Raw genomic sequence first — 20418 nt, forward strand, 5'->3', positions numbered from 1 at the left:
GCTAGGTTCCTTTGTTAACTGACACCCAGAATGACAGAGTATCCGGTCTATGGATATACACTAATAAGGTCCACAGTAGCAGAGTGGGACATATATGTTAGCCATACTCAGGAAAAGAAAGTATTTAATTATAGATGCTGTACTTCGGGTGTGGATTATTAGATTTACACTGAGAAGGTCTACAATCAATAGGTCGACCACTAATGGTAGACATGAATTAGGTTGACAGGGTCAAAAGGTCAACATGTAAAAGGTAGACAGTTCAAAAAGCAGACAGGGTCAAAAGGTCAACATGACAATGGTCGACACACATATGGTCAACACACTTTTTTATATTTTTCAACTTTTAAAACTTTGCCATCCATGTGGACTACGATTGGGAATAGTTAGCTGCCCGAACCATGGCGAGTGAAGCAAGCCATACAAAATCTGGTAATGGGTACTGTTTGTTGCAGAAAAGTGAAGAAAAAAAACCACAGAAAAGTAACAAACACCCAAAAAACAAACAAAAGAAAATTGTGTCTACCTTTTTTTGTGTTGACCATTTCCATGTCGACCTTTGACCCTGTTGAACATTTGACCCTATCAACCTTTTCTACTGTCTACCTGTTCTATGTCAATCTTTTGACGCTGTTGACCTAATGCATGTCTACCATTTGTGGTAGACCTATTGACTGTAGACCTTTTTTAGTGTAGTTCTAATAATCTGCAATCAGTGCCATACCTAGACAGTTTGGTGCCCTGTGACATAAAACAAATTGGTGCCTCCACACAGTAGTAGCCATTACACACAGTACATCACAGTAGGCCCTGATGCACATTTAGCCAGGTTTAGCCCCTGATAAAATTATGCTAGGTAAGAGCCCACATTATGCCAGGTAGAGCCCCTGATATACACTAAGCCATGTAGAGCTGCTGATACACATTATGACAGGTAGTGCCCTGATACACGTTATGCCAGGAAGAGCCCCTGGTATACATTCTACCAGGTAGAGACCACATTATGGCAGGTAGTGCCCACATTATGCCAGGTAGAACCCCTGATACACAATGTACCAGGTAGAACCCACATTATGCCAGGTAGAGCCCCTGTTGCACATTATGCCAGGTATAGCCCCTGATGCACATTATGCAAGGTACAGCCCACATTATGCCAGGTAGAGCCCCTGATACACAATATACCAGGTAGAGCCCACATTATGCCAGGAAGAGCCCCTCATGCACATTATGCCAGATAGAGTCCCTGATGCACATTATGCCAGGTAGAGCCCCTAATATACTGTACATTATGCCAGGTAGAGCCCACATTATGGAAGGGTGTAGGGAGCAGTGAGTGAGGGTGAGTTTATAAAGCAGTGAAGGTGGGTGTAGGAAGCAGGGACGGTTGGTGAGTGTAGGGAACACAGAGCAAGGGTGTAGGGAGCAGTGATTGAGGGGAGCAGAGAGAGTGGGTGTAGGGAGCAGTGAGGGTGAGTGTAAGGAGCAGTGGGTGAGGGCAGCAGAGAAAGTGGGTGTAGGGAGCAGTGAGGGTAAGTATAGGGGGAAGTGAGGGTGAGTGTATGGAGCAGTGAGTGAAGGGAGCAGAGAGACTGGGTGAAGGGAGAAGTGAGTGAAGGTTGTTATAGAAAGCAGAAAGGGATGGTGGGAGTAGGAAGCAGGGCGAGTGGGTATAGGGAGCACTGAGGGTGAGTATAGGGAGCAGTGAGTGAGGGTACCAGACAGAGTGGGTATAGGGAGCAGTGAGGGTGAGTGCAGAGGGCAGTGAGTGAAGGTTGTTATAGAGAGCAGTAAGGGAGGGTTGGAGTAGAAAGCAGTGAGGGTGAGTGTAGGGAACAGTGAGGAAGAGTGAAGGGAAGCAGAGATTGGGTATAGGGATCAGTTAGGGTGAGTGAAGGGAGCAGTGAGTGAGGGGAGCAGAGAGAGTGGGTGTAGGGAGCAGTGAGGGTGAGTGTATGGAGCAGTATGTGTAGGTTGTTCCAATCGATCTTTCCCGGCACTCCCTGCATCCACTGCGTCACACTGCACATGTGCAGAAGGACTCCTGGGTCCTAAACTGGAAGTCCTTCCTTAATTGCGAGCGCTGTCCTTTGCTTATTTCTAGGTACATACTGATGTTATTATGCCGCTGATAAGAGGCAGGATGTACCGCAGAGGAGGTGCGATACTTAGTAAATCCCGCCATATATCTAAAGGAAAGTTCAGCCTGGCACTGTACTTCATCGGAACTATTAGGTACCTAACCTTAAGCGGTTTCATTCTAACACTGATTATACCAGTGGGATCAATAATTTTTAAAGTGCACTGTTGTTTTTTCTGTGACCATGCTTTTATCTGCAATATTATATCTTCTTGCTTAATAATTGTAATGTTTCACAGCAGGTATTAAATGTATATCTTTTTTGTGTGTTTGGATACTTCCTACTGCCTTATCAGTTTCTATCATTATTTGTATAAGTATAAAGAAAAAAAGAAAAAAAAGTACCCTTGGGTGGGAGCACTTCGCATACGGGCCCTCATTCCGAGTTGTTCGCTCACTAGCTACTTTTAGCAGCCGTGCAAACGCATAGTCGAAGCCCATGGGGGAGTGTATTTTTGCTTTGCAAGTGTGCGATCGCATGTGCAGCCGCGTGGTACAAAAACATTTTGTGCAAAACAAGACCAGCCCTGCAGTTACTTATCCTGTGCGATGATTCCAGCAACTGAGGTCCCGGAATTGAGGTCAGAAACCCGCCCTGCAAACGCTTGGACATGCCTGCGTTTTCCCTACCACTCCCAGAAAACGGTCAGTTGACACCCATAAACGCCCTCTTCCTGTCAATCTCTTTGGGATCGGCTGTGCGAATGGAATCGTCGCTAGAAGCAGTGCACAACAACGCTGTTTGTACCCGTATGATGAGTGTGCGCATTGGGTGCATACGCATGCGCAGTTTTGCCATTTTTTTACCTGATCACTGCACTGCGATAATCGGCAGCGTGCGATCAACTCGGAATGACGCCCACTGTAAATGCATAAATTTAGCAAGACAGAAACCGTGCACTAGGTTCCTTAATGTCGATGACATTACAGGTCTTAGCCTACGACACCTGGTATTCCCTGGTGGTCATCCAACCAGGTACTGTCCAGGCCCAGCACTATATCATTAGACCATTCTCTAGCACACGTGGCGTCTTATCTCAGATGACCGCCAATGATACGTTAACACCCGTAACACAGGTTCAAGGACCTGCTGTGGACAGCACACGCGGCGTCTTATTTAAGACGACTGCAAACGGCATGGCTATACTGTAAATCTAGCTATAAGGACTTGCTGCGGCTAACGACCACAAATGGCATGGCTATATTGTTAATTCAGCTACAGGGACTTTCTGTGGTTATGTATGCAGTTGGTGACGTTGTTACCATTAATTAATGTAGTGTGATGAACTCGGGAATTGGTTCCATTCTAGGGCTATATGACATATGCTGTATCACTTGTATATATAGATACTTAATGCTGACAGTGTCTATATTGTGTACCAGGGTAGAGCAAAGGACATGTATTATAAATACCATTGAGTGTACTATCATTACATTACCAGCTGCATGTGAGCATGTAGCACAGGTACTTTGAACGGCTATCATTTGATACATATTCTTAGCTCTTGTTACAGTTATTGACGGCAACAATTTTTGCAAACACATTTTTTTGCATTGCCATAAGCTTGCTGAGAGGGTATAATCAGGGAGTGGAAGATACCCTCACAAATAATTTTCTCTGTATTTAAATGTCTTGACTCTTCCAACCGTGCACTTATCCTGAATACCTGTATATAATAAGGTAGTAGGTAACACACCTTAGTATGATAACAGGATTAACTTTACACATACAATATTGGTGTTTACAGTATGTTGTTTACTTTGTTTTCCTGTCCTCCGCTACGATCGTATCGCATGGAGTAGAGTGTGGGAGGCATTTCCCTGCAATGTATTAATTTGCATGAGAGAGGACTTTCTCACCACCAAAGTGCTTGATAGCTCACTTTTTCTTCTTTCCAGCTGAAGGACAGCATCTCACCCTCTCTCATTCCCCGTCCTATACCAACTTACTGGCACGCTGGGAGAACAGCGGAAGGGTGTGTATATCATGATCTCAGCTTCTATTACAATCATCATAAATTACTACACGTTGGTTGTTACAATACGTTGAGGCATTAGTGACTCGTGCCTAATATCACTAATAAGACCCACGGAAAATTAACAATTGGTGGCTGTTAAGGAAGGTTTCCTAAAGTGATCATATGATTTAAACCTTTGTATACCCATACAACTGGGTTACATATGGGCAAATTACGATCACTCACACATATTTGTCAAAGGTGTTTATTTTATCCTATTAAGGTATACTTCTAACCTAAAGCTAATCCCCTCTAAAGACACAACTTCTCTGCAAACTGTGGCTTTGCTTTGCCGTTGACAGCCCGGTAGTACCTACAACCATACCACACTATAAATGCCCAATCTCGTCTAATCTTGGAAACGATATAGTGCTGGGCCTGGACAGTACCTGGTTGGAAGACCACCAGGGAATACCAGGTGTCGTAGGCTAAGACCTGTACTGTCATCAGCATTAAGGGACCTAGGGGCTAATTCAGACCTGATTGCTGCTGTGCATTTTCGCAAGCAGGTGATCAGGTCTGAAATGCGCAGGAGCCGCAGTGTGTCAGTGCATGCCATAGATGCGATCGGCATCTCAGCCCAGCGATTGCCTCTGCCTGATTGACAGGCAGAAGCGTTCGCTGGGTGGGAGGGGGTGGGCCAGCGACATTGGGCCGCCATTTTGGTGGCACGGTCCACGCAACGCAGGCATGCCCAGACCATGCGCGGGGTGGGCCGCAGCAGCTGCATGACGTCACACACATTCGCTGCGACCCAGGGCATGATAGGTAGCTCCTTACAAGCGCGCAGAAGCTGCGCTGGTAGGGAGCTACTCTTCAGGTACAAAAGCATCGCCGCCGTATGATGCTTTTGTACCTGTGCAGGGGGCAGGGGGGCAGAGCCAGACATGCGGGGTAGACTAGCCCTGTGCTGGGCGTCCCCCCGCATATCTGTGAAAGTGATCGTAGATGAGCTAAATTTAGCACGTCTACGATCAAGTCTGAATTACCCCCCTAGTGCATGGTTTCTGTCTTGCTAAATTTCTGCATTTATGCAAAGACTTTGGTATATTTCCTGTGATATTTTCACCAAAAGTGTGTTCAAATAAGGTGGCCTAGTTCTCTAAAAATTGTCCAAAAGTTATTTGGGCTTTTTATGTGTTTGGTGATATTTCCACAGTTTGAGTGTGTTTCTAGATATTAAAAGTTATGTTTTCTTAAAAAATATAACCATTTTCTGTCTCTGTGGTTGAGTGCTCTCACCCACGGGTACTTTTATTTTTTACTTCTTTTGTTTATACATTGACCTTGCCCGTAACCCCTGGGAGCACCACTGACAATCACTTTAGCAGGTTATCCAATTAGCAGGTAGCAAAGGATATACCATGATATATTATCTGCATATTTATCCCTATACACAAGTCAGTTACCCCAGAGACCTTAAAGATTCAATTCATTTTGTATTATCCTACTGTCCTGTGCGACATCCCTAATTCAACCCCTCTCTTCCTGCAAAGTTATTTGTGTAAGCGCAGTTCCACACCTTTCTGTAAATGAGACTGACAGCCTAAAACCCTTCTATACTTTTAAAATAATAAATATATATTTATTACATATGCAAAATATCTGTTTATATTTACTTACCATGATACTTCAGAATTATCACTGCTACTGTACCTTATCAATGGACCAGTGACTGATAGGGACATACAGTATATCATGCTAATGCAATGGGATGGATGAATATGGCCTGAAAAGAAAATGCTATTTTAGTTACATAACCACCAAAACATGGCCACTGTGTATTATTATGTCTGGATGTAATTGTATCTTTGTGATCTGGACGGGGGGTAAGAATTATAACATTCCGTCAGATGGGAAAAGGTATCACCACTTCTAAAGATTACAGGAATGTGATTATTAAACTAACACTTTAAAAACCCAAGAGATGACATAATCCCTTCATATGGTTCAGTGCTCTGTGACCACACACATGCAAAATAAATTAAAAGGCATGAAACTGCTCCACTATGTTTTAAGTCAAGATAAGCTAAAGCAGTGAGCTTAAACAGCAAAACCCCACGGGTTGTATGGATAAGTGATTCCGTGCAACTGTTTGGTGGACTAAAAAGTACTGTCCAGTATTTATTTACTTCAACTTATCAATGAATAATGTGGGACACTAAAGAGGACCAGTCTGGAGGATAGCAGATGCTGGCTTTCTTAAATAAATTATTAAAGAAGAACAATAAAAACATTTTTTTGAACATTTTCCCTGGATTAGCTGTGCAAAAAAATGAATCTAAGTTTCTACACCAAGCTGGGCACATTTGTGTTTTCTTCCAAAGAGTTATAATCTTAAAAACTAGAACTCCACAGTGCTCTTTGCAAATATCAAAAGCTCTGAGGGTTCTTAAGAACAAGACAAATTTGGCACCAGATACTGTAGAAAGATGACTGTTCTGCTTGACACAGAAACATGACTTAGATATACAGCGTAGGGTGGCTATCAGTAACAAACAGTGGAGACCATATACAGTAAATACAGTAAAATAAATTGCACATGCTACTGTGAACCTTTTTTATTTTTAATAAAATATTTTAAATTGATTGACCTCCGCTCCTCAATTAAGCATGCTTTCAGGATTAGAGATCTCACCAATATCTTAGCTGTATATTAACACTTTCATATTGCTACCATTGTATTTACATATACAGGTTGAGTATCCCTTATCCAAAATGCTTGGGACCAGAAGTATTTTGGATATCGGATTTTTCCGTATTTTGGAATAATTGCATACCATAATCAGATATCATGGTGATGGGACTTAAGCCTAAGCACAGAATACATTTATGTTTCATGTGCACCTTATACACACAGCCAAAAGGTAATTTTAGCCAATATTTTTAATAACTTTGTGCATTAAACAAAGTGTGTCTACATTCACACAATTCATTTATCAGAATCAGAATCAGCTTTATTGGCCAGGTATAGCAAGAGAAATAAAGGCTGCGCTGAATTGCAGAAATAAATGTAAAGAGAGCCAACGTATAAATTGTGAATGAACGAATTTATTATAAAAACTGTAAAATGTAATAACATTAAAAACAATAAAGAATGAATGAATATTGCTCAGTCACTTGTCTCAAAGTATCAACACAATTCAAGGACTTATAGCATGCTGCAGCTATAGTATGTAAAGTTGAAGTCCATGTTCAGTAGCTGGAAATGAATACTGCTGATTGTGCACAACAGTGAACAGAAGGTGCAATAATTAAGCTCCAATGGTAGATAGATTGTATGTGGCCAGTGAACATTCAGTAATTAATACCTCTCCGATGGGCTGGTCCGTTTACCGGGCGTCCCCGGTCGGGTGTCCTGCGTTGCCCACAAGTGCTGTGCAGCGGAGAGGAGATGGAATGTTGTATGCTGTCGGCTGGCTTAGGCGGCGTGAATGGCAGCAGCCGCTGGGAACAAAAGGACATTCAGGAGCGTAGCCGTCTGAAAGTACTGAGTTCTGCACCAGACGTGAAACACCTGAGCAAGGTGTGTAGAGAGGCGGGTCCTAACGCGTTTCGTCATGCTCCACGTGACTTTTTCGTTGACGTTGGCTCTCTTTACATTTATTTCTGCAATTCAGCGCAGCCTTTATTTCTCTTGCTATCTCTCTGTCATACAACATTACATATAGTTGTTTGGCTAGCGCAGGATTTCAGAAATGGGTTATTAATACACATTTAAATCATGTGATTATCCTCTGCTGAGGCGCTTTTTAAACAGTTAATGTACCTTTATAGGCCAGGTATACTTGCGTATACTAGGAATTTGTCTTCGGTTTGCTATACAACAGCCAAGTAGGTAACAGATAAGCAGGTGGGGGGGGGGCAAGTAAAGTCACACAGATAGGTATACCGTAGGGACACAAGTTAGTTACATGTACGTCTAGTCAGTCAATGTTCAGGAGTTCAGCAGGCGGACCGCTTGGGGAGAGAAACTTTTGAGGCTTCTGGTGGACCTGGCGGGGACGGCCCTGTAACGCCTGCCTGAAGGAAGCAAGTTAAACATGCTGTGGCCGGGGTGTAGCTGGTCTTTTACTATCTTCATTGCCCGCTTTTTAGCTCTGGACAGGTACAGGTCATGTTTCATATACACCTTATACACACAGCCTGAAGGTCATTTAATACAATATTTTAATAACTTTGTGTATTAAACAAAGTTTGTGTACATTGAGCCATCAGATTCACTATCTCAGTCTCACTCAAAAAATTCCATATTTCGGAATATTCCATATTTCGGAATATTTGGATATGGGATACTCAACCTGTAGTAGGCCCCACTATTATAGGAGTTCAACACTCAAATACAATGTTTTGTTGCATCACTATTTCACTACAGGGATTAATTCGGCCATCACTTGCTGGGCTTTCACTTTTTTACTAAAATCTGAGGCTCATTGTGATCTTGCTGTATAGCATGGTTAGCAACATTTCTAACCAAGATGCAATAACAATTAGATTTGATCTTATGTTTTTCTTGCTTTACCTTAATAGACCTTAGCCTACACATCCATGGACAGGCGCTCCGATAGGAGCCCACCATTTAGATGTATAAAGCAAAGTGATCGCATCAGTGATTGTTTTACTTTATGTTGCGGACCTGCTGCACATTAGACAACGTGTATGTGAGGGGCTGTAGGGAGGTATCCAGAGGATCCACTTATAGCTCCCACTCTGTCTGAGGATGTGCATGGAGAGATTTGGATCTTCCCTCTTGCATGGTACATTTTCAGCTAAACCTGGTGAGGGGTTGGACAGTTGGGGGGTACTGTGAGGTAGTGATCGAGTTGAGTCCCAGGTGGGTAGAGAGAAGGGATGTGGGGGTAGTTGAGGGGAAAGAGGGAAGAAAGGAGCATATGAAGTGGGAAGTGAGAATGGCACAGGGCTGTTCTAACAGGAGGAGCCAGCCCAGAGTAAATAGCCATACACAGTAGGGTTTGGAGCTAGGATTGGGGGGGGGGGTGCTGGGTGCTGGAGACAGGCAGAGAAGGGCTGTAGGGGGAGAGGAAGTGGAGCAGACAATATTGAATTCTCTCCATCCAGAGACTACAGACACACTGTCTATGGTAACCCTAGACGGCGCCCTACGAACCAGTACATTTGTCGGAGGGGAGGCATCCCCTTGCTCTACCCCGTTCCAACACCTATGGTGGCATAAAATTTTATTACCTGAACTGCCATGTGCAGAGACTTTTTACTGATTAATATGAAGAGAATACATACTGTAAGTACATTACACTAAGAGCAAGTTTGTTTAAATATAAAGTTATTATTAATGTGCATGAAAGTGTGGTTTTAAATCTATTGTTTATCTTTACTTAGTACATGGAAACATAATGAAAATCATATAAATAGTAAACGTCGCTATGTATGTGGTAAGTGGCGGGATGTATTGCATTCACAATGTGATACAGCACGCCCTGAGACAGAAAGTGATGAAGTTCCCATAGCTGCTTCTAACCATCAATTTATAAACTGTACTAGATAAGTGATATCTAGAAGTTGATCTCCCCCATAATATTTTAAGCTAGTGAGGACCCTTTACTGTAAAATTGCTGTTTCCATTAATTAATTCAAAGAAAGTGGCGATAGAGGTCAGATGCTGGAGGAAAGGTTGCAATGCTTTTGTCTTGGGGCCACCAATATTGCACATTTTCCCTCGTACTTCATAAAGGTGCACAGGAAAATGCTCTATGTTGGCCTACTGTAATGTCTGGGGATGTAAGCTCACACTAACCATGGGGGTCATTCCAAGTTGATTGTAGCTGTGCTAAATTTAGCACAGCTGCGATCATTCACACTGACATGTGGGGGGACTCCCAGCACAGGGCTAGTCCGCCCCGCATGTCAGTGCCGCCCCCCCCGCAGAAGTGCAAAGGCATCGCACAGCGGTGATGCCTTTGCACTTCAAGAGTAGCTCCCGGCCAGCGCAGCTTTAGCGTGCTGGCTTGGAGCTACTCAGCGCACCCTGGCCCGCAGCGGCTGCGTTTGACGTCACGCAACCGCTGTGGATCGCCCCCCGTTCGGTCCGGCCACGCCTGCGTTGGCCAGACTGCTCCCACGAAATGGCGGCTAAATGCCGCCGTTCCACCCCCTCCCACCCAGCGATCGCCTCTGCCTGTCAGTCAGGCAGAGGTGATCGCAGCCCTGCTACAGCCTTCGGCCATCTGGCATGCGCTGGTGCACTACGGCGCATACGCAGTAGGGACCCGTTCACTTGGCTGCGACAAAAAGCAGTGAGCGGGTCAGAATGACCCCTATAACCCCTAACCCTAAACCTTAGGGTATCTGGATGATAGATGTCTAGTTAGACAGTCAATAGATAGACACCATATGTTATACAGGACAGGTCAAAAGGTCGACATGAAAATTTCAACATAAAAAAGTAGACGTAGATTTTTTTACATTTTTTTACATGTTTTTGGATTTTTTCATACCTTTTCTATCCTTGTCGGCATAAAGTTGGTTATAAACTTTGTGGCGAGAGCAGCGTGCCACCTGGCACAATGTTGTGGCAAGTGGATGCCTTTCTACAATTTGGGGTCCCAGATAACAAAACTATCCACACAAACAGCAAAAAAGAAAAAAAATTGGTTTCTACTTTTTTATGTCGACCATTTTCATGTCGACCTTTTGACCCTGTCTACCTTTTGACCCTGTCGACCTTTTGTACTGTCTACCTTTTGACCCTGTCGACCTTTTGACTGTCTAACATGTGGTGTCTATCTATTGACTGTCTAACTATCTATTATACCACATCCGACCTTAGTACCATAGCCCTAAACACTAACTGTAGGGTAGACATACCAGGAGATATAGTAATGGACGAGGAGGCCCATGTGCAGCCTCCTGTCCAGACACCCTCCTCTCTAGCCAGCACCTGGGCAGCGCAGTAGAGTCTGAGTACTGGGGGACACAGGCTCTATTATGCATACACAGATCTTCAGGGAAATGGCATGACGGCTATTTTCATAGAGATTTCCTTACTGCGCATGCACAAACGCCAGTAAAATGACCACCAGTGATTTGTGGAGTGGTGCTGCTGCCGATGGGGAATTCAGAATCGGCTAAGTATTGAAAAAATGGGTGCAGGGTGTGTGATGTGGGTCCCCCTGGACTCAGGAGCCCATATGCACTGCACACCTTACACCCATTATAGATACACCACTGCCAGGGGGGGTAAAAAAATTATTGATGATCTAGGTCAGTGGTTCCCAAACTTTTTTGAATCACGGCGCCCTAGAATATCAGAATTTTTTTCACGGCACCCCTAGGCCAAATATTTCTTATTGAGAAATTTAGAAAGAAATATTACATTAAGTAGATCACGTTTATATGTCATCCTTAGGGTCAGTTGTGTGGTGAGGGACAAGATTTGCTTCTGTTTGGCAACATATTTTATGACTGGCAGCCACCAGCACTGGTTTTGCCTATTATATTGACCATGAATAATTTGAATTGGTCCTGGACCACCAACCCAGGGCACCCCTGCAAGTGTCCCGAGGCACCCCAGGGAGCCACGGCACACAGTTTGGGAACCTCTGATCTAGGTAGACTAGAGAAATGGTAAGTGTGTTGGAACTACAGTTTAATGCCAAATAAAGTAAAATCATCTTATCTGCCATCAAATTCGATGTTTATGTGTAACAGTCATTTATTAATCTACATGAAGGTGCCCATTAGTGAAAATTCTATTTTTTTACATCATGTACCAGTTTTTGTACTAATACAAGCAGTGTCGGACTGGGGCATGAAGGTCCCACCGGGTGGATGCAGTGATAGGGGCCCATACTTAGGGGTGTGGTCAGCCTACAAAGGGGGTGTGACCAACCCCCACAGAGGCTTGAAATACACAATAGACTTTTGCAGTGTAATGCAACATATCGACCATGGATAACACAAGTGCACAGTCTGGAACCTGATCCCTGGAGGAAGGAGGTTGGCCCACCGGTGGTTTCCCCTGTACCCCTGTGGGCCAGCCCGACCCTGAATACAGATATGTGCATACCTTTGTGAATTAAGAAAGTGGCAAAGGCAGAGTTACAAAATTATGCAACTTGGGGTGTTCCCATCTAAACGCACATCCCACTGCTGTTGAATACCAAACAAAGATCATTTATTGTAGGTCAAAATATATAAATCTGCTAAAAGGAATTTACAGTGTGCAGTACATTGGATGAGAAGTCTGAAACCCCACCTATTGTTCAGGACTGAATGACAGGCTGGTCCATCTCTCAGGACAAAGTCACCACAGAGTTACAGATTCATTCCTCTTCTCCCATCTCCTCTGTGTGATCCCATTTACCACTGATGATGCTGGCATGTCACATCTGGCTCTTGCACCATCTTACATTCATGATATCCAATGTGTGAAGAAAGAAAGAGAAGCCAACAGAAAGGTCTGTCTACGAAATGTACAGTGATGGGTATGTATGGCAGGAGGGCTCTTAAGCCCATCACTGCTTTAGAGATTTCTCGCCTCTGTGTTGAGGCCATTGTTAAATGCATTCCAACATCAACATCACTAATTTTTTAAGCAGTACCCACATAGATTCTACCTTTCTTTTTTATAGTAAGAGATTGAATTTAAAAAAAATACCATTAATATATTTGCTCAATTTAAGAAGTCAGATAAATGTAACCAATTAGCCAAATATTTTTTTTTATTACTGAAATTTCAAGATAGTAAAGGCCCATACACACTAGAAGATTTTTTACATCGATTTGAGCGGTAACGATGGTTTTTAACGATCATTCAAATCGTTTAGTGTGCACAATGTGAACTATGAGTGTGTATGGGTCTTTAATGTGATTTTTCTTTTCATATAAACCACAAAAAAATATGGTTCTTGCCTGAGCATTAATTCCAAAATTGGAAAATACAGGATTCTAGGTCTTTGTTTAAAAAAAACTGCATTTGAAAATGGATTTTATTTATTTATTTAGCTAGTTTTTGCCATGTACATTTAAATCAGGGATGGGGAACCTTTGGCCCTCCAGCTGTTGTTGAACTACACATCCCAGCATGCCCTGCAACGGTTTTAGCATGGCCAAATAGCAAAACTATAGCAAGGCATGCTGGTATGTGTAGTTTAACTACAGCTGGAGGGTCGAAGGTTCCCCATCCCTGATTTAAACACTTATTGTTTAGGAATAATAAAATATTTTTAAAAGTTTTAGAAGATTAAATTCAAAATACTACTGCATTAAATAAGTGGAACACTTTTATATTTGACATAAGATGAGGTCTGATTTTTTACTTCCATTTGTGAAAAATTAAATTTTTTGTGTATTGTAGTCTGTGACTACAATGACTAGCTTGTAAGGTGGCCCATCATTTGGAAAAAGCGACTACGCTCTTTCAAATGTGGGTGCCACAACTTGTGTAGGTGCCATTATGGGGTTTATAGGGCCCTCCTCTCATCTATGGAAACGTGTGTTTTCCATAGACAAGGTATTATCGTCAGTTGATCAAAGGAGATCACCAGGAAATAATGGCAACATGAGCAAATACTTTGAGAGAGGGAACACCTCTCCCCAAACAACGCTACTCACACATTTTCTCATCGCGCACATTTGGTGCCCTACCTGATCTATGGAAAACATGTTTTTCATAGTGCAGTCTGATATTATCTGGTGATCACAGGTGATCATCAGGTAACAACTACTAAGGGTTAGAATCATTTGAATGATAATAGACCTACCTCTTCCTGATGTCGAAGCCCCCTTTGTTTTGTTGGTGGAGATGTAGTTTGAAAGAGGAGACTCTCTTTTAGATGCTAGGGTTGGGGACACGCATACATGCTAAAGTCACTGCTGCGATACTGCCCCAATGGCCACCTGTGCCTCCTTTCTGGTGATTAGTGCTGGTGAGGAGAAGGTATTTCATTTTTAAATGGGGCATGTGTCACTCTTCATCTGCAGTGGGTTCCGGGTGAAATGTTGACAGTCATTAGGTCGACAGTCAATTGGTCGACCCCATATGGTCCACATGCATTAGGTTGACAGGTATAAAATGTTGACATGGTCAATAGGTCAACATGTAAAATGTTGACAGTGCTTAAGGTCAACATGTTCAAAAGGGTAACAAGTTCATATGGCTGACATTACAATGGTCGACACATATGGTCCACACAAGTTTTTCCTTCTTCGTTTTTTTACTATCCACGTGGACTGCAATTGGGAATAGTAACCTGTGATGAGCGCAGTGTTAAGGAAGCAAGGCACCAGGCCCAAAGTGTAGCGTGTGATGCGAGCCCGCGCTGGTGTTTCCAATAAATTGGCTTGCATGTGGTTAAACATGCAAAATTACATGTTAACTTTTTTGTGTTGACCATTTCCATGTCGACATTTTGCTTGTGTCGACCTTTTGCATCTGTCAACTCTTTATGGTGTCTACTTTTTTCATGTCATTCTATAGACCACGTTGACCTTTTGACCCAGTTGACACACTGCATGTTGACCTAGACCCAATGATCCACACCCATCTGCAGCATAGGTATTAAAATAATGTGGATTGGGGTGAACTTTTAATTAAATATGGTTAGGATGGAGGCTAATAATTTAATAGTGTATAAGAGGTTTTTGTATTAGTGGGGTAACAGGGAAATATATTTAATGATGGTACTATTTAATTTAATTTAATAGTAGGTCATGGCAGTGCCAGTTAATTTAAGGTAGAGATCTGCATGGACACTGTGTTTTGGTTTTAGTTCTAATTCATCATCATGTTTTGGTTTGAGCAAAACCACCCTCAGATGTTTTGGTTCAGATTTGGATTTCAGTTGGGTTAAAAATTGATAATTATTGATAAAAGTCAAGAGCAATTAATAAAAACAGCTAAAATCATATAATATTTGCAAACCCAAATCCATGATTCATATTAAATATCCGAATTCCAAACTATGGGAAGATTCAAACCGGTCCTCATCACAGATTGGATATCCTCAGGGGATCAAGTACAGGTTTTGGTTCTATTTGCATCCACAAAATTTGTGTAAGTTCGGATTTCTGGAGAACCAAACCACACACCTCTAACTTAAGGTGGGGTAATGGAAATATTTATTTAATCCTTGGTTTCTGGATGCTAGCGATTGAAAGTTTATTACTAAATGTGGACTAATAATGTTGGTGTAGGAATAAGTGTTTATTACTGTACATGTGAATGCTAATAATTTATTATCTGTGTAGTTTTGGAGGTGGGGGCTATAGATTTAGTTTTAGAGGTGGGGGTATAAATTTACTTATAATGCTATTAATTTACTATTTGAGCTTGTTGGGGTGAAATAAGTAATTTCATTCAATTTACAAGGTAATGTATACATCACTTTAATAAGTTAATTTATACTATCAGTTGAATTTCTGAGCTGATTGTGGGAAATAGGTTGATTTACTAAAAGTAAAAACAATTAATTTAATGATGTTCATTTAATTTCATTTGCTGTTTGTAGCAATAGGTTTTCTTAAATGTGGGTGCTCTTGAGATAACACTGGGTCTGGTTTGAGGAGTGAGGCTGTATAATTGTATTTAATGGTGGTAATGTGCATATATAAAATAAGCTATTTATTCTTTTCATTTGGTTTTATAATGTATTTTAAAATATGTGTTATAGTTAGGTGTCTGGGGAACAAGGAAGAATATTTCTAGGCAATGAATCATTAATTTAAAATTATTAATCAGTCTGAAATTACATTTTAGTAGATAGGACAAATTGTCTGTTTTGGACCTCAGAACGTCGACATTTCAGATGTGAACCTGTCAACAGTTTGAGGGTGTTGACCTGATGCCTGTCGACCTTATGAACGTTACCAAGGTTACTGTCTCGACCATTCCAAAAAATGAATGCCCTAGTTAAAGGCAGTCTCAATATACATTAAAACTATTATTGGCGGCACTCAGGACTAATAAATAACGACTCAGACCAACAGCTTGGTAGGCAATGGTTCAGCGCTTGGCTGCGCTTTTATCAAGCCAATTTATTGCTATTCAACAATACACAACATAAAATACCCTCTACCCTGATTAGCAATGGTGGCCACACCTCCTCTTCCTGCTGGTTCACACACCTGTTAAGGAGGTAGTAGAGGTAGCCATAATTACTCCATATACATAGAATTAACACTTAGATATAACAATTAAAACCATTACACAGACAAACATAACATTAAAAACAATAGAAACACAAGTTCCTAGGAGAAATTCTGCCATTACTTCCCCATCACTAATACTTAGTAACTTAATAAATATTAGATATGTAATTTATAATGTGTATATATCATTGCCCTGTACTTATGATACAAGTAATTAATAACTAATCAGCATAAAATTCTAATCAATACCTGTTAATAATCTGATTTTAAAGAAATACTTGCATACCAATGTTCTCATTGAGTTCTCTAGGGGTTAAAGAATCTAAATGTAGTATCCATTCAGCTTCTCTCTGTAGAAGCTTAATCAACCTGTCACGTCCTCTTGACAGTGGGGGCACATGATCTATTATCCGGTAGCGCAAAGTGGACAGGTTATGTTTCGATTCCAAGAAATGGCGCGCCACCGTTTGAATACTAGATCCAGTATTAATGGCTGCCCGTATGGCCGTGCGGTGTTGCGCCATTCTTTTACAGAATGTAACTTCAGTTTTCCCGACATAAATTTTGGAACAATGACACGATATAGTATAAACTACAAAGCGGCTAGTACACGTAAGCCGATGTCATATGTGGCACTTGATTCCTGTGTATGGATGGTGGAACGTCGGTCCTGTTTGTAAAAATCTCCATGTCGTACAGTTAGGGCATTTGAAACAACCGTTTTTAGGTTTGGAAAGGAATGTTTGACTCATTTTCTTCCCTAACTGTGACACATTATTGCTTACCAGATAATCTTTGAGGTTTTTACCTCTCAGATAACAAGTCACCAAGGACTTATTGTATAACGCTCCAAGATCCTAGTTGGACGTAATCATAGTCCAGAGAGACTTGGCCTTATTATTAGCATAAGTACCCCTATGTATGTATTTGCTTACCTAGACGTGTCGATTACTATTGGTTTTTCTATCCCTAGAAATCAACAATTGCTCTACGGGAATAGCTAGAGCTTTCATTTTCACCTTATGAGGTCTTTCTCTTTGTAACCTCTTTGTAAGACTTTTTAAAACATCTCCTCAAGCTGTCGAATTCACATCTCCCTCTTGTCACTTATATGTAATGCTCTGATAAATTGTGTATAGGGGAGTGCGTTCTTTAGTGGTACAGGCTGTGCGCTGGATGCCTGTAATAAATTGTTCCTATCTGTAGGTTTAGAGAATAAGACAGGTGATAGTCTACCTGTCATCTTTGTAAGACACACATCCAGGAAATTCACTGTCAAGATATAGGTGAATTTGATCGGACTATTATGAGAATTATGAGTCTAGATAAGGTCTCTGAAATGACCCTCCATTCCCTCCCACACAATAAGCAGGTTGTCTATGTATCTAAAATATGCTATTATTTTATCGGATACCTCCCTGTTGTCAAAAAAGAATTTTTGATTCAATGATGAACATAAACGTGTTGGCGTACGATGGGGCCACATTGGACCCCATCACACATCCAGACGTTTGGAGGTAAAAATGTTCATCGGAAATAAAAAAAATATTGTTATTACCAATTCAATTAGGGTGAGGAACAGTTCAATGGGGGCTTCCACATAAAGTGGGTTATCAGTGATCAGTTCTTTAGTAGCCTGTATACCCGCATCGTGTGGTATGCAGGTATACAGGCTACTGACATCCACCGCACATAACAAGGATGTGCCCGACAATATAGGTAGTGTCTTCAATGACCCGAGGAGGCTGGTAGTATCCTTCAAAAATGTGGATTTAGCCTGTACGCATGGTTGGAGCAGTGCATCGAGATAAATCGAGATAGGTTGGTATAACGACCCTCTGGCTGCAATGATGGGCCTACCAGGAGGGTCAATGAGTTGCTTGTGAATCTTCGGTAACATGTATAGTAAAGGCTTAACCGGATATTGTACCATCAATGCTGTTTTGATGTCACTAGAAATCCAACCGCTTGCACAGTCCTCTGTGAGCACTTGATCTAATTCATTTTTAAATATTTATGAAGGATCAGAATCCAACCTTCTATAGGTTTTTACATCCTTCAGCTGGCGTTCTACTTCCCTTTTGTAATCCATCAGGTTCATTATAACTAGTGCACCGCCCTTATCCGCCTGTCGGAATACATCATCATAACTACTGAGATTAGAGAATGCCTCACGTTCATCTTTAGATAAATTCCAATAGGTAGGTTTTTTTGTCAAAGGGGTTTCAGTAATAATCTTGTCTAGCATACGTGTGTAAGTTTTAATGGATGCGTTATTGCTAGTTGGTTCAAACTTAGACCGATTCTGCACTGCAAGTAGTTGAGGTGGCAATTATGATTGAGTAGGGGCTTTAGTCCCAAAAAATTATTTCAGTGTTGAGCTCCTATTGAGTTGATACAACTCGATTTTCCACTGTACCCTGTCAAAAGGGACAGTGGGTACAAAGGACAATCCCCGTTGTAATACCCCCAATTCACACTCAGACAAGGTTCTACTAGAGAGATTGTACACTAAATCTTGTGACTCCTCTGGGTTTGTTTTGTATTTGTTTTGTCTCGCGTTTTGGCTGCTGCTGCGGGTTTGTCTGGGTTTTGATCTAGAAAATGGGCCTTTGTCCTTTGTCCTACTGGGGTATATGTACGTCCTGCAGTTCTAGTATTTCCTGTGTCATTATCACTTTCTGTAGTCCCTGTGTCACCTGATGTATCTAATCTTGTCCTATAATTTGTCCGTCTAAACAATGGACGTTTATCATTATGGGGATATACCCCTGTTAATCAAGAGTACACCCTCTGATGTTCATAATCCATGTCTACTTTTTTCTTTTCTCAGATTTAAATTTTAACAATGCATTTTTATATTGGTCCACCTGAATATAGAGTTTATTTAGCCAATCTCCCTGTGTGTCCACCGACAATGTCTGTAAGTGTAAAGTCTCAAAGGCCGAAATTTTTTCTTTCACACATAGCATTTCTCTCTTGGACTGTTCTATAGCTAATAACAAAATATCAATGGAACATTTATTTAAGTCCACTTCTTACAAAATTCCACATTGTATCTCCCAATAGTGGGGGAGTTTTTAACTCTGAAACCGCGGGGTATACGTTTATCTTTGAAATAATTGGAGAGAGTAATGCCATGGTAGAGGAAATCAATTTCCTTTTTTTTTTAAGACGTATTCATTCATTAAATAAATCTACTGCTGTAGATGTAATAATGTTACCATCTGTGTCATCTGGAAAAAGTATGGCCTCTGGCTCTTACTCTGAGCAACTAAAAACTGACCCTGGGACTAATACTATTCTCTGGTGTAACCCTTCTGCTCCTAATGTCGCATTGTCAACCACTTAATACAAGGTGTATACTAATCCTATAATATTGAAATACAGTGGATGACTTACTGTCTAGAAGCACTTACAACCTTAATCACACCAGTGATTTATTTTTTTAAGGTATACATTTTTTTATTAAAACATTGCTTCATGTTACAAAGATTGCACCGACGACAAACAAATACATACAAATAGCGTCATAACACGATGAGATGAGAACATAAGATGTTCGTAAATGAACCGCCTCATATACATTACGCAATCTCATAAACATCATGTAAAAGAAAGTGCAAAACAAAGTATATAGTAAAAGACCTGCCAGTCTAACCGTAGCAGAGATAGGAGGAGGCCGGGGCCCTGTGGCACTCTCAACCCCTAGTCTGTCAGTACTATGGGGGGATCCCCAATTGCCATTCATGTTTCAAACCATTCAGTGTTTTTTAGTGAAGTTTGAATTCTAGTCTGGAAGTCTACCGGAAGAGTAGCCACATAGCTCTCCCAGGACTCAAAAAATTGCCCTACCAGCTTGTCTTTTTGCAAAGATGTTTCTATCCAGTGCATTTGAAATATATGATGCAGTTTCCCTTTGATCAGAGATAAAGTAGGAGGATCCTTATGTATCCAGGACTGTAGGATTGCCTTACGTGCAGCTGCACTGATTGCCAGCAGCAACCGTCTACCCCCCTTTGTTATCCTTTGCCTAGCCGGGATTATTCCAAAAATCGCCCATTCTGCTGTAAAAGGGATGACATTTATCAGATGTTCCATAGCATATTGGCGTGCCTGAAGCCAAAAGCGGCGGAG

General features: G+C 41.5%; 1 pseudogene; it reads left to right on the plus strand.

The window, feature by feature from the left end:
- Positions 1 to 4466: 4466 nt before the first annotated feature.
- On the plus strand, positions 4467 to 4585 carry LOC135051961 (5S ribosomal RNA; annotated as a pseudogene).
- The last annotated feature ends 15833 nt before the right edge of the window (positions 4586 to 20418 follow it).

The sequence above is a fragment of the Pseudophryne corroboree genome, chromosome 2, assembly GCF_028390025.1.
Source record: "Pseudophryne corroboree isolate aPseCor3 chromosome 2, aPseCor3.hap2, whole genome shotgun sequence".
NCBI lineage: Eukaryota > Metazoa > Chordata > Amphibia > Anura > Myobatrachidae > Pseudophryne > Pseudophryne corroboree.